The sequence below is a fragment of the Crocuta crocuta genome, unplaced genomic scaffold, assembly GCF_008692635.1.
Source record: "Crocuta crocuta isolate KB4526 unplaced genomic scaffold, BGI_CrCroc_1.0 scaffold742, whole genome shotgun sequence".
Lineage (NCBI taxonomy): Eukaryota > Metazoa > Chordata > Mammalia > Carnivora > Hyaenidae > Crocuta > Crocuta crocuta.
The window spans coordinates 1,221,257-1,236,364 of record NW_027530354.1 but is presented as its reverse complement, the minus strand read 5'-3'; the positions used below and the strand labels follow the sequence as shown (position 1 = coordinate 1,236,364).

Genomic DNA, 15,108 nt, shown 5'->3' with positions numbered 1-15,108 from the left:
CTCGTGTGGTCTTTATTCCCACTGGGAAAAGCCACCTGATACTCAAATTTCTTTAATTAAAACATATCGTACTGCTTCATATCTATCCAGTCATTATGGAATATAAGAAGCCAACTTATTTCATGGCATAATAGTTTTGGATTCTGGAGTCAGGCTGCCTACATTCAAATCCCACCTCCTCTTGAGGAAGTTACTTAACCTTTCTGTGTCCTGTTTCCTCATCTATAAGATGAGAAATATTGCTTCTATAAAATGGGAATATTATCTATTTCAAGGGATTGTTGTAAATATTAAATAAGTAAATATGCATAAAATATTCTATAAGCATAAGCTATGATTATTTTATATATCCCTTTTACTAACATAGTAAGATAAGTAGGATTAAGAGATACTGTTAGGGCTGTTAATGACATTTAATGCCTTCAGGATTAAAACCACATAAAAATTCTGTGATACCTACTGGTTCATGGGTATTGACCATTGCTATGGTCTGAATATTCTTGTCCCTCCACTCCCAATTTATATGTTGAAATCTTACCTTCAAAGTTGATGGTATTAGGAAGGTGGGGCTTTTGGGAGGTGAGCAGTAGGTCATAGGGGTCGAGCCCTCATAAAGACAATTAATATGTTATAAAAGAGACCTCACAGAGATCCCTAGACCCTTCTTCCATGTGAAGACACAGCTAAAGGTCAGCAGTGTGCAACCTGAAAGGGGGTTCTCATCTGACCATGTTGGCATTCTGATCTTGGATTCCCAGCCTCCAGAACTGTAAGAAACAAATTTCTGTGGTTTATAAGCCATTCAGTCTGTGGTATTTTATTATAGAATCCTGAAAGGATTAAGGCAACCATTTTGACAGTTACTAAACACTTGTCATGTCCACAGCAAATGTTCAATAGACTCCATTTCTGGCCACCCATTAGCTGGTGTTCAGGGCAATAGGCTAGTTTCCTTATGAATGAAGATACGATGTTCTTGCCAAATAAGAGCCAGACAATACATCTCTCAAGTAATATGCAGTCAATAATATTTAAGTGATTCTCATGGAATTATGTGCCATTACTACTAATAAGCTTTTATTGGGTGATGATTGTGTGCTGGGCATGGAGCCAGATGCTGAGGACACACAGAGCCACGAAAAAGCCTTTACAATAGGGTTAAGCTCTAGTTGGAAAGACAGGATATAGTTATCAAGAGATAAATAAAAACAAATGGCAGCGTAAGGTCAGTACAAAGTAAGTGGCACAGATAGCCATGCTCTAGCAATTCTAAAGGAGCAAGAGGTTATCCTGGGTTTGGGCAGTTAAAAAATGTTTTCCTACATAAAAAATTAGAATTCAGGCAAAGTCTTAAACTGAAGCAGAACTTTAAATAAGTAGGAAAAAGAGGAGAGAAGGCATTTTAATGGTCAAAGGATTAGAAATGTTTATAGCATCATTGGGAAATGAGCTGGCTAGTTTAGCTGGATCAGGGTGTCATAACCCCTCACCAGCAGTGATTCCCCAATTTCACAAAATATGTATTTTTAAATGCAATTTGAATTTAGGCTCACTGAAAAATTCCATATTTCCTCAGGCAGGGCACTGTCTCCTACATCTACATAGTTAACCAGTGTAAAGGAGCAGTTCCCTAGTGTGCTATATTAAACTTCTCTGCAACTATTTTTTCATTTGTCAGTACATCCAATCAGATGAATGTTGAGGAAAGTTGGAAGAGAGACTTAATTCAGCCACAGGACTACTTTAGAATTTTTCTTGAAAAGGGACTACAAAAGTAAAGAAAAGAGGAGAGGAAAATTAATAGAATATATATTTCTTTTGCCCATGCTACTCTGTACCTAATCAGAAAAGTAGAACATTTAGAAGTAAAAGGAAGTATAGCGACTATTTGTATATCCCTCTTCACAATGAAGAGACAGTGATGTATTCATGAAGGAATAAGAGTGTATAGTAATTATGGGCAAAATCAGGACCAGAACTCCATACTGGAAGTCTGATCTCCTGACTATCTGGATACCAGGCTAGTGGGGAGAACTTGAAGGGTGAAGATTGGCCACAGAAACCAGAAGGAAGTCAATGGGCAGGTGACTGTGGGGTGGCCTCTGGTTTTAAAAGAGAAGTTGAGGGAGTAGGGAATTCTGAAAGAGTGAACAAGCCATGATATTGAAGCCAGAAAAAAACAGCACTAAGATCAGAATCTTTGCCAAGTGGGACTCTGTGAATCAGAGGTCCCTTGATGTGACCTAGGGATTTGAGACTAGAGTAGAGGTATATGGCATCCCCTATGAATTCTAATTCAACCTGTGAAATGAATCATACATTTGGTGATCAGAAATGGACCTCAAGGAGTATTTCCTTGAATATCAAAGACTCTAATATATTTTTTGATACTTTATTTAAAGTTCCTATTTTTCTTGTCGACTGATTCTATAGTTATTGCTCTTAGGAGCTCTTACCAATAGAATATAGGAAGATTCCAGCAGGCAAGATGCAATGGTAGATCAAATGAAAACATGATTGATATAATACTCATTGAGATTCATCTTGATAATCAGTAAATCAATGTTATTGTAATGGTTATTTTTAGTTGGTAGATGACTTCTGAAAACTTTATTTTACTTTCTGGTGTAATTGTAACATTTAAAAAACTTTTTTTCTTCAGGTCTATCTCTCCAAAGAATATTTCTCCCTTCACAGAAAATCTGAATGCTCAACTCAGCAAACCTGACATATGAATAATATTGGTGTCGAGATCTGTCTTATTAAATATTTTATAAATGGTAATGATGAGAGAGTGGGAGCAGAGTGCCATTTGCAAGCCTGAAGATAAAAGTCATGTTGTAGATAATTGAATTCTATGCAGATGGAGATAAATCCCAATGAGATATATAAAGGTAAAGAAGCAAAATAGTTTTAATGTGGAGAAAATGTTAAGAATATTAAGGGACAAATAAAATTAAAGTTTAAAATTTATAAGTTATGATTTACAAGGTCAGTTTGATTGATTAATGTCTTATGAGAATATTATTTAAAGTGAATTGAAGACTACTGGTTGTAATCATACAAGTTGACAGCCAAGAAGGCCAAACACAGGTATATTAAGGATAGTGAACATAAATGTTGTCAATCCCTTGTACACAATATGTTACCGCCTCACCTGAATTGCTTCATGTACTTCTTGTCATTGTACCTCCAGAAAAAGAGAGTCAATTTGGAAAAGCCTTGCAATCTTACTAATCATTGTTTCCCCAAAGTTCTTGGAACGTAACAGGTTTTCAAAAATTATTGTGTAAAATGAACCATTAGGAGACCTGATATGATAAATTAGAACAATGGGATGGTGTAAGCAAAGGTGTAGTTGCCGATTGGAAAAGATCAGTCTGAGAGTTAGAAGAACGTTTAGAATAAAACCAACAAAATGAATGGGGTGCCTGGGTGGCTTAGTCGGTTAAGCCTCCGACTTTCGCTTAGGTCATGATGTCGCGGTTCGTGGGTTCGAGCCCCGCGTCGGGCTCTGTGCTGACTGCCAGCTCAGAGCCTGGAGCCTGTTTCAGTCTGTGACTCCCTCTCTCTCTGACCCTCCCCTGCTCATGCTGTCTCTCTCTCTCCTAGAAATAAATAAAAAACATTTAAAAAAAAAAAACCAACAAAATGGATGGAATCCCTCCCACTCGATAAAAAATTCAGTATATAATAAATATGAGGCATCCTGTGACATTTAAGAGATAAATATAAGTCAAATAAAAAGGGATTTGCAAAGCACACACTAAATGTACATATCTCATTACTTCACAAGGTACATATGTTGAAAATGTATATGAGCTTTTTAAAAGGGTTTAACGTAATATAAAAATATATATTCAAGGAAACAGGAATGTTTAAGTGTCCTAAATTCTTGAGATTGATACAATCAGGAAGAAACTATGCTCCAACCCCCTCAAGGCATAAATTATGTATAGTGTGAAAAACACTAAATTTGGAATCAGAATAGCTGTACTCAATTTCATTCTGCTACCTACTAACTCCATGACCTTGCACAAGTCACAATTCCTCTAAATCTCATTTTGTCATCTGCGAAATGGGGTTAGTAAGAACTTCCTTGTGAAACTGTTGAATAATAAATACAATAATGTAGCTGAATGTACATTAAGGACAAATGGATATATCGTATATGAGGTATGAAATAATTCCTTGGTATCACTAAGATATAGAACATTAGGATGACCCAAAGTGATACTGATGGTTTGAGAATTCAATATCCAAAGTTTCCATTTATCAAATTTCCAATTGACATTTTGCTGGGAATATACTAATTTCATGACCATAGTTATCTCTGCCATGGGTACTTAGTACAAACACCTACCTTTTATTCTTAGAATGCAGGGCTTGATGGGAAGGGAGGTGCAGAAAGGAGGGGATTCTAATGGCCTTTTATGAATTTATTTTTGAAAGTTTATTTCTTTTGAGAGAAAGGGAGAGGCAAAGGGAGAATCTCATGCACGCTGTGCACTGCCAACTCAGGGCCCAATGTGGGGTTCGAACCCACCCACCAAATCATGAGATCATGACCCAAAATCAAGAGTCAGAGGTTTAACCAACTGAGACACCCAGGCACCCCCTGACTGCGTTTTAAAAAATATCTGAGGAGATTACAAGTTTTAAAACCTGGCAACTTTCACCATTTCCCTGGAATGAGCAGATATAAGAGAAGGTATAAATATTACTGAATAAGGGGCACTTGGGCGACTCAGTCGATTAAGCCTCTAATTCTTGATTTCCACTCAGGTCATGATCCTGTGGTTCATGGGTTCGACCTCTGCATTAGGTTCTGCACTGACAGCGTGGAGCCTGCTTCAGATCCTGTGTTTCCCTCTGCCCCTCCCTTGTGCATGTTCTCTCTCTCAAAAATAAATAAACATTACAAGAAAAAAAGGTTACTGAATAAGGAGTTCATTTTCAGAGCTAAGGTGGATCTACTAGGATCTCAGTGCCTGAGTGGCAGCTCCTCAGAAATCCTGGCTTCTGGTAACACAGCAGTAGGTTTTTTCGCTTAAAGATTACATTAAAACTCTAATATTAAAGATTAAAAAGGAGTAGCCCAGATTTTAATGGAGTCAGGATTACTGGCCCCCCTGGAACCTCATTCAAACAGCCACAACAGTCTCTAGGAATCTGGCTCAGTAAAACACAAACAAACAAACAAACAAACACTGACCTGCTGTAAATGACTCACTGGTTCCCAGAGAGAGCATGCAAACTGATTTCTGATAATATCTCTTGTCTCCTCAAATATCTTTAGTGTACTGGTTCACAACCTTGGCTAAAAAAAGAATCACCTGGGAAGCTTTCAAAAGTCCCGAAGCTTCGGCTATATTCTAGAACAACTAAATTAGAATCTTTGGGGGTGGGATCCAAGCATTGGTATTTTTAAGGCTCCCCAGATGATTCCAATGGTGGCTAAGGCTGAAAACCACAACTATAATAGCTTTCCATTCCCAGCTGAATCAAATCCATTCTCTTTAGCTTGGCACTGAACTCCTGCCACACCTTAGGCCCCATTTATGTTTTCAGGCTTATTTACGGTACTCACAATGTACTAGACTTATCAGTCTGTTATGTTCTTGCATGGTTTACCTGCTGATAAGATCCCTGTGCTTACTTCCACTTATCTTACCTTTGCTTATTCAAATTACATTCATCTTTCAATACCCAGTTCCAATAGTAGTTTTTCCATGAAGCATTCCTTGATCCTCCAGTGTAGTGTTTTTAAGATTTATTTATTTTTGAGAAAGAACGCAAGCAGAGAAGGGACAGAGAGAAAGGGGGACAGAAGATCCAAAGTGGGCTGTATGCTGACAGCAGCAAGCTCAATGTGGGGCTCAAATTCATGAAATGTGAGGTCATGACCTGAGCCAAAGTCAGATACTCAACTGACTGAGTCAACCAGGTTCCCCTCCAGTGTGGTGTTTTTAGAGCATGCCCACAAATTGTTTGACTTTTCTCCCACAAAAGGTAGAGTGTAATTCCTTTCCCGTTAAATGAGGGCTAGCCCTAGTGAATTGATTTCAACAAACAATTGGTAGAGTGACTTTTAAGTAAGGCTGGATTAGAAAAAGCCATATAGCTTCCAGCCGCTGCTGTTTTTCAACACTCAGCCCAAGATAGAGAGACCAGATAGAGGGACCACAAAAAGAGTGAGATGCCTGAGAAGCTTAACTATCCCAGGAGACCAACTTTTTGAGTCTAGGCAGCATCAACTGCTAGACATGCAAACAAATGAACCTTCAGATGATTCCAACCTGTAAGTGTCAAGCCATCCAATTGAGGTCATGAAGTAGAGACGATTTATCCCTGCTGTGCTGTCTCGTACTTCCCAAACCACAGAATAATAAATGGGTATTTAATAACACTAAGTCTGAGGATAACTTGTTACACAGCCATAATAATGAAAACTCACTTCTCTATCTCATTTTATCTCTGTGTCACATATTGTACCTAACATATTCTCTTACTATTTTTATTACTAAACTTGTTGTGTCTCCCATTCTAGAGTGCTAAGTATTTGATGGTGGAACTCCTAGTTTATTGATTTTTGTATCTTCCACTATGCCTTGTCTTAAAATGTGTTCAAAATTGGTAACTTTCAGCACAAACAGGAACTAGCCTTCCTAAGGAATGTTTCTGCTTTTGCTTGGTTCCAAACTCCTGACTCTAATTGCCATTTATCTTCACCTCATTTAATGAAATTAAAGACCTCATATTCCATTGACAATACAAAGACAACAAAATGTTGAGAATAACTGAATGTACAAGAATGAATGATAGCAACCTGTGGAATGTAACTAATAAAATACAATTATATGAATATAATATAAATACAAACAATATGCATTATGGGTCTCATGCTAACCTTTCTAATCTTCACTCCAGGGAACTGACAGATTCTTAGCTGTGTGGCTAAGGGGAATGTTTCTGACCTTGACTGGTCTGTATCCTCTCCTTTTCTTGAGCTGGTTATGTATTCCATGAAAGGTGTTTATGTCCCACATCATGTGTGCTGGAATGTTGGTTCCTTTTAAGGATTTTTGTCAAATGTAAAGAGTTGTCTATTGTAAAAGGCAGCATGGCATGGTAGGAAAAGCCTGGACATACTGGGTTGAAATCCTGGCTTGAAGTTGCAGTTGGCTGATTTGCCTTCAGAAAACACCTTCACATTGNTATTACATTACAGGATTGTCAAAAATAAGTGAAATTAAATACTAACAGTGAATAGTGATTGGCATATAGTTGACATTCAAAATCATTAGGTATCTTACCAATGTCCTTACATTTTCAAGGCAAATTTACTTAGGTTTAGAATTTTTGAAATCTTTATGTATAAGGAAGTTCACTTTTCTCCAAAAGACTCCACCAAATGGTGGCTGGAGCTGTGACTTGAAAAAGTCTTTGGTCTCTTTTGTCTCTGTCTCTCTATTTCTCTCTTTTGAGCAACTTCTTTCTCTTTCTCCCTTTTTGGTCTGCCAGACCCATGCTAACCTAAACTAGGAGTGTTATTTTAGTCTCTGATATGTTGCCATAAAGAAAGAAGTTTTGAGGTAGGATATAATCGAAAAAGTGCTATCCTACTGAGCAGATGTCTTTGAGTCCATAATATTTCCTATGTTACAATTCTAAGCATTCCCCTGGCTGTAGTTTTCAGAGCAGAGATTAGCTATATAACAATTTTTATTACTTCTATGAATAGATTTCAAATCAATTTCTTTTTTTTAAAGTACAGGCCCAAGAGATCAGTACCAGCTCTCTCTCCAGCCCTTTTTCTTCATTTAGAGTTACCACATCTGTTTGTTATCCTTCCCTCCCATCCATTAGCTCACCAAGTCTGGTTGATCGTACCAGTGAAATACCTCTCAAATCTTCCCATTCTTCTTAGCCCTGCTACCACTAACATAATTAAGTCTATATAAGTGCATCTCAAACTTTAATATGTATTGGAATCACTGAGTGAACTTATTAAAATGCAGGTTCTCACTCAGTCTTGGTGTGCACCAGGATTCTGCATTTATAACAAGCTCCTGGGTGATGTAGAGGATGCTGTTGGTCCAGGACCACATTTTGAGTTACTAAGATCTATATTACAGCAACACTTCATTCCTGGGCTCCCTGCCTCAGTCTTGCCTCTGTCAATCTTGATGTTTAGACCAACTTGAGAAATTTTAAATATAGGTCTGATCAGATCTATTTCGTACCCCTACTCTCAGCCCCATCTTTTCAATGATCTCCCATAACTGTCAAGATGAAGTCCAAACTTCTTCACATGATTTAAAATACTTAAGGGGCATCTGCGTAGCTCAGTAGGTTGAGCATCCAACTCTTAATTTCAGTCATAAGATCAAGCCCCACATTGGACTCTGTTCTAGGTGTGCACCCTGCTTGGGATCCTCTCTTTCCCTCTCTTAAAATTAATGTATAAATAAACACTTTAAAAAATTTAATCCCTCTTTGCTTCTACAGCATTATTTCTCTCTCCTCCTTCATTCAACATATATTTGATAGATGCTACTATGACACAGTTCCTGGCCATAGATGAGAGCTTGCAATGCCTTTGGCACATCCTTCTTGCTTCTAAAACTTTATTGCTGCTCCCTCTGCTTTGAACATAATACCTCCCTCTTCCTCTGCCTCCAGCTTCCCTGGTTAGAGCCTCTTCATCATTCAGGACCAAACTTGGACTCATCTCTTCTGGAAGACTTCCCCTTCCCCCATTACGTGTTCCTCCTATATGGAAATCTATTTGTAACATCTGGTTTGCACAGTGCTGGGACAGAATAGGAACCCAGAAATGAGTTGAATGAATAAATAGCACTTATGTTGCTGTATTTTAATGGACTGTTTATTTGACTATTTCCCCATAGTAAATTTTTTGAGGGCAGGAACCATTATTCATCTTTTATCTCTAGTGGTGCCAAGGCAACTCAGTAAATATCTGTTGAACACATTAATGCATGAATGCATAAAAGAATAAAAGGTGATCCAAGATCTCCAAATCACAGATATAAGCAAAGTTATGAATGGATTAAAATGTTATAGCCGAAGAAAATAATAAATGCCAGAGCTCAGATATGGGCTGGAGACAAGCAGGAAAGATCAATGTTCAGGTTTCTAGTGTTCTGAAGGAATAAAAGTGCTATGGGTGAAATTCCTGTACAATCAGGTTTTACAGAAGTTGAATGCAAGTGTAATTGTATAGAAAAAAAAACAAACAAAAAACACCAAACACTCCGGAAAAAAACAAAGAGAAGTTCACCCCAAACCAGTTTTCACAGCTACCAGATGTTCTGCTAAACTCTTAAAAATTCTCCAGTTTTCAGTAGTAACTACCTAGTAGAGTGGCTAAGCAAATGTGTTATCAATTAGGGAGTATTTCAAAGGGAGGACCAAAGAGAGATAATTTGAGCACATCTTTTACTGAGCCACGATTATACCCATATGTTCACAAGAAGAATCGCCATAGAAGACAGTGAACATTTTGTACTTTTCTCTCACTCTTGACCTCTCGTGTCTTGAGAATTTTCATGAGCAGGATTCTACATTGGAGAGATTATTTTCCAGTGAACGCATGCCATGAAAACAAAAGAGAGCTGTCCCTGCCCTCCTGGTGGTTTAAATTAACAACAGACATGGCAAACCAAACAAACAAGCAGAGCCATAGTGCTGGGATAGTGACTTAGCATCTGATGGGGCCTCAGGAATCCTTCCTGAAATCCTGGAAACAAAACAAAACAGCTCTTAAAATTAAAAAAAAAAAAAAAAGAAACCAACACACAAAAATCCAAACTAACCAACCAATCAACCAAGAAACCCAAAGGGTATTAAAAAAGAAAAAATCCTCATGTTATCAAAGAAGAGACAGGTTCATTTGAAGTCTGAGGAAGCTATCTGGAAGCAGTGTGTTTCCATCTCCTCTCCTTTCTCCTCTGCCTTCCCTCCTTAGCCTTCCTGTCCTCTTGGCCTTCGGTCCCCCTGTCTCCCTGCCCGTCCAGTCTAATTCCTACTAATGCCTCCCATGCCTGGGAGTGTGGATGAAGGCAGGTTACATCCTGCTTGAAGGGTGGGGTAGGTGAGAGGCAGATCCAAGAGCTGGAGCTGAAGCCTGACGGGAACAGGAATTCCAGCCTGATCCCGACAGCCAGCGAGGTGGCATTCTTGCCCTCCTCAGCTCACACTCAGGGCCCCTGGTACTTGGAAGATAAACTGGTTCAGTTTTGACAGAGATCACACAGGGAAGAGAAGGTGGGAAGATCTAGGAGGATCCTATCCCACGAATTACCCAAGGACCATCTTGGCCATCTGTGTGAGCAGATTGGAAAAGTCTAGCCCCGCCATCTCTCGGTTATCCACTGAGCTTCTTCTGTTTTTATGCATTTATATTTTTACATGTCCTGTAAAAGTTGTGTCACTTTTAGCACTTTAAGTGCATTAAATCTTTAATCTCAATGGTGAAAAATATTAGATGAATTCTGAATTTTAAAAATCATATTTTCACCTAAATAAAGACCAAAATGGCAATGCCACGTCGTTGTGCTGCAGTACATCTCTGAGAGTAACTTTTGTTTACTGCAGGTTGGCAGGTCATCCATCATGATGGAGAGAGTTCATAGATTCTCTATTCTCTCTGAACTCAGTCACAGCATAGTCAAACAAGGGTAGTAAAATGATTTCTGGGAAAATATAAATATAAATAAGACTACTGCAGAATCTTCATATTATAGAATACCATAAAGAGGGCTGTTTCATTTCCAATTTCCTATATAACCAGGGACTGTTAGTATAAGGACTGTTCCTTGGAAAACTTTTTTTTCTTTCCTTATAGCATTTTTATAGAATAGAGATAATAGTTTAATCCATGAAATAAACCAAACTCCGAAGGCAGAATATTTATTTATTTTTAGTTTTTTAATGTTATTTGTTTTTGAGGGAGAGACAGGGTGTGAGTGGGGAAGGGCAGAGAGAGGGAGACACAGAATCCACAGCAGGCTCTGGGCTCTGAGCCATCAGTCCAGAGCCTGATGCGGGGCTCAAACCCATGAACCATAAGATCAGAACCTGAGCTGAAGTCAAATGCCTAACTGACTGAGCCACCCTGGCACCCCAAATGAAGACAGAGTATTTAGAGGGAGAAGGCAAAGAGGTGCCAAGACTATAACCACGGGGAATGCACTGGAGTGGGTTCTGACAAGGAAAAAGTGAACACAGCTAATAGGAGCGGTCAGGGAGGTAGGAAAGGACTGGAAACTGTGTAAATCAGGAAGAAGAGTTTTAAGAAAGGTGAACATAATGGCCTCTAATTCTGCATTTTCAAAATATTAATCCTTGAAATTACCTCGTAAAATTCACTGCTTGGAATTCAAGGATTGTTTACACAAGAGTGACTCTCCAAGATTTAAAACATGTTTTAAGTCTAGGCTTTTATTTTTAAAGTTGTCATAGTTAAATAGAAATAAAGGAAACAGGGCAAATGGTTTAATTAATGGGAGTTTCCCTCTTGTTAATACAACTCAGCTGTGGCATGTAACCCAGTCCTCCTTGTCAAGGTTTTTGTTAAATCACCAGCCACTTTCTCCTTGAAGTTTCTTTGAATCTCCTCCAAATAAAGGAGCTCCTCAGAGCCGCCTGCGCCCCATGTCTAGAGAGCAGACCCGAGGACCCCTCAGCTGGCTGCACAGGCCAGGGGAGAGCAACAGCAAGCAAAAAGAACCAAGGGTGCCACGCCTTTGCCTTTTGGATCAGGTCCCTTTTCTTTACCCACAATCACTCTCCCTTGAGACTCTGGTGCTTACTGATGGGTTTTTGCCCTACTACCTTATGTCAAGAAAGGTTTTTTTAAAGCTTTGCTTTTGGTCAATTTTATTTTTAAATCTCTGTTTCTTTGTGAGCAACTAATTTAATCAGCTTCATGTCCTTGATTCGGTCAATCCTGAGAAAAGTTCACTGAAACAACCTCGGTGACTGGTTAGAAAAGGAAAGGAAAAGAAAGCAAAGAAAAGTGCCCACCTTTGTAACTAAATGGATTGTCATCTTTCTATTGACAATACAGGTAGAAGAGACATACTAGTTATAATCTATCATCGGTGGGCTCAGGATGTATCTGCACCCCACCCCCATTGATGTCACCTCAGCCATGTTCAGCAAATTGATCACTGTTGGTTTTTTTCAGTGTTTATTTTTGAGAGAGAGAGAGAGAGTCAGAAGGCAAGCAGGGGAGGGAAGGGGCAGAGAGAGAATCTGAAACAGGCTACAGGCTCTGAGGTGTCAGCACAGAGCCCGACGCGGGGCTCGAACCTGTGACCCATGAGATCACAACCTAAGCCAAAGTCAGATGCTTAACTGACTAAGCCACCCAGGCACCCTGATCTTGTTTGATTCTCGATCCCAAAGTCGTTTGCAGCAATTGTCATACTGCTATTGCTACTGCTACTGCCACTGAGACATTGCTTTATTTTTCTCTCAGTGAAGCTCAGGTATTAGATTAGGTAGAAGTGAAGAATTTATCCTAATGGCTTATTATCTCTGCAGGCAACATTAACATGAACACAATTCTGCTAGCTATGCAACATCGCTCAATCACTGAGTAACTCGTTTACATGTATTGATATAAGTAAATCTCTGTACACATTTAGGTTCCATTATCACCATCAAGGGAATTAGCTAAGCTTTTATCACAGCATGTGCTGACCAGTGTTGAAGCTACTTGTGATATGGGATTATATTTTTTAAATTTTGGACATGTAAAACAATAAGATTTTAATTTTTTCATTTCAGATTCACTCATATCATATATAATCACTCCAAAGGAGCAAAGTCTGTATTTCGTCTCATGGAACCTTCGAACACCACACATCTATTTACGTGTGACAGCTCCTGCAATTATTAAAACCAGACGCCATCCAGGATCCTCATGGAGATAAGTCTTTATTGATAGCTAAATTTTCCAGTTAGATGAAGCTTTATTATTTTAAGCAAAGAACTTTATCTTAGTTGGAAGCTTTGGAAAATAAGATTCATATTCCGTTTTCCTAAATATAACTTAGGAACAACATTATAACTGGTAAAATCCTGGTGACATACTTGGGATCACCTGCCCCTGTACTAACTGGCCCTAGACTGACGTGTTTTCATATTACTAAACGTGATTAGCACTGTTTTTCTGTATTTTATTTGTTATCATCAGCACTTTTCATCCCTTAGGATGATTTGCTACCTCAAATCAATCATGAGTTTGGAAATTAGTTTATAAATCTTAATAGAATTGTATATATTAAATGTAAATAGATATTGTGTGAAAAAGCTGATTTTTTAATCTTTTTAATGTTTATTTTTGAGACAGAGAGAGAGACAGAGCGTGAGTAGGGGAGAGGCAGAGAGAGAGGGAGATACGGAATCCAAAGTGGGCTCCAGGTTCTGAGCTGTCAGCACAGAGCCCAACGTAGGGCTCAAACTTATGAACCATGAGGTCATGACCTAAGCTGAAGTGGAAGGCTTAACCAACTCTGCCACCTAGGTGCCCCAAAAAGCTGATTTTTTAAATAAACATGGCACATCTTTCCTTTTATTTAGTTCTATTCCTTTTTTTTCTTTTTCAATTTTATTTAAATTCCAGTTTGTTAACATAATAGTATAATATTAGTTTCACGTGTACAATTTAATACTTACATTCAATACTTACATTCAATGCTTGGGAAAACTGATTTCTTAAAAAAAAATACATAAGCTTCACTGCAGTGGAGAATTCAGGCTGGTTGCTCAGAGGCCTTTTTGCTTTCCTGTGCCCTTTTCAGGTGTTTTCAGCTTGCTTCCCTGGTGATGGTGGGGAGACAGAGGAGTGACTTTGAGGATAAACAGAATCTGAATAAATCAGTTATCACTGAAGGCAGAAATCTAAGGATCTGATATATGACATTCCATGGAATGTTTCAGAGTCTCAAATGCCACTAAGAAGCACTGACATAGAATATGGTGGCCCAGATATGAGGGATGGGACAGAATTAACAGATATTAAAGAAAAAACACTCCAGTTTTATGTAAGTTTAGTTACTACTATGCTACAGTGGCTCAATGATTGTCACATCTATGATATCCTATGGTATTTAGATGCTCCCTGGTAACTGTATGTCTGAAGGAGACAGAGACAGAAGAGATAAGACAGAGACAAAATCATGCTGTCAGTGAAAATTAGAAAACATACATTCTCAACAGAGGTGAAAACTGGCTTTCAGGAGGAGAAAATCCTATTTTTATGTATAAAGCACAGATAAGCATATGCAGCAGATAAACATACACGGCATATCTGCGGTATTAAAGTTTCATAGGGAGTGGTATTAGAAAAAAATAGACTACTTGGCTGGAGTGACAATATGAAAAAAAAAAGGTTGAGAAACACTGCTCTAAGACTTGAAATCTAAGACCAGCAACTGTGAATGAAGGAGGAAGGACAGGTGTTGGCAGGTGCAGGGGGTTTACAGCACCACTGTTCGTATGTCAACAGGTGGCCCTGTCTGCCTCCCTAGCTCCTTTCCCTCATTCACCTGCGCCACACATTTTACCCCAATGGAACCACCTGTATTTCTCCAAGGTGGCATTCTATTTCTTGATGCTGAGCCTTTGCACATGCTGGTCCTTTGGCCTGGGATTCTCTTTTCCCTCTTTCTTACCTCCTATCTCATCCTTCAACATACAACTCAACCATCACCTCATCCAGGAAGGTTTCCAGATATGTGCAAAACAACAACAAAACTGACTATAGAAATATAGAAAGCAAGATAAACTGACAGCAAGGATGTTGTGCCATTGAAGGATGCTGACTCCGAGCAGAGACCTGAGTGCAGTAAGAGAGAGTGCCATATGACTATTTGTAGGAAATGTGTTCTGTAGAAACAAATACCCTGAAGTCAAAGCAGGTCGTTGGACTCCTGGAAGGTCTCTGTAGCTGAAACCAGCAACAGAGAAGGGAAGTCACAGGAAATTAGGTGGGAGAGGTAATGGGAAGTCATATTATATGGGGCATGGTAGTGTTAGGGCTTTGAATTTTCTACCAGGTATGATGGAAAATTA

At 38.8% G+C, this 15,108-nt stretch overlaps 1 protein-coding gene across 1 annotated transcript in view; it reads right to left on the bottom strand.

The window, feature by feature from the left end:
* Window positions 1-604, bottom strand: part of CTTNBP2 (cortactin binding protein 2) — a 301,900-nt gene extending 301,296 nt beyond the window's left edge. Inside the window, exon 1 of the mRNA XM_077765846.1 lies at window positions 539-604. The gene's annotated coding sequence lies outside the window, so the exon portion shown is untranslated. The remainder of the gene's footprint in view (window positions 1-538) is intronic.
* Between the last annotated feature and the right edge of the window lie 14,504 nt (window positions 605-15,108).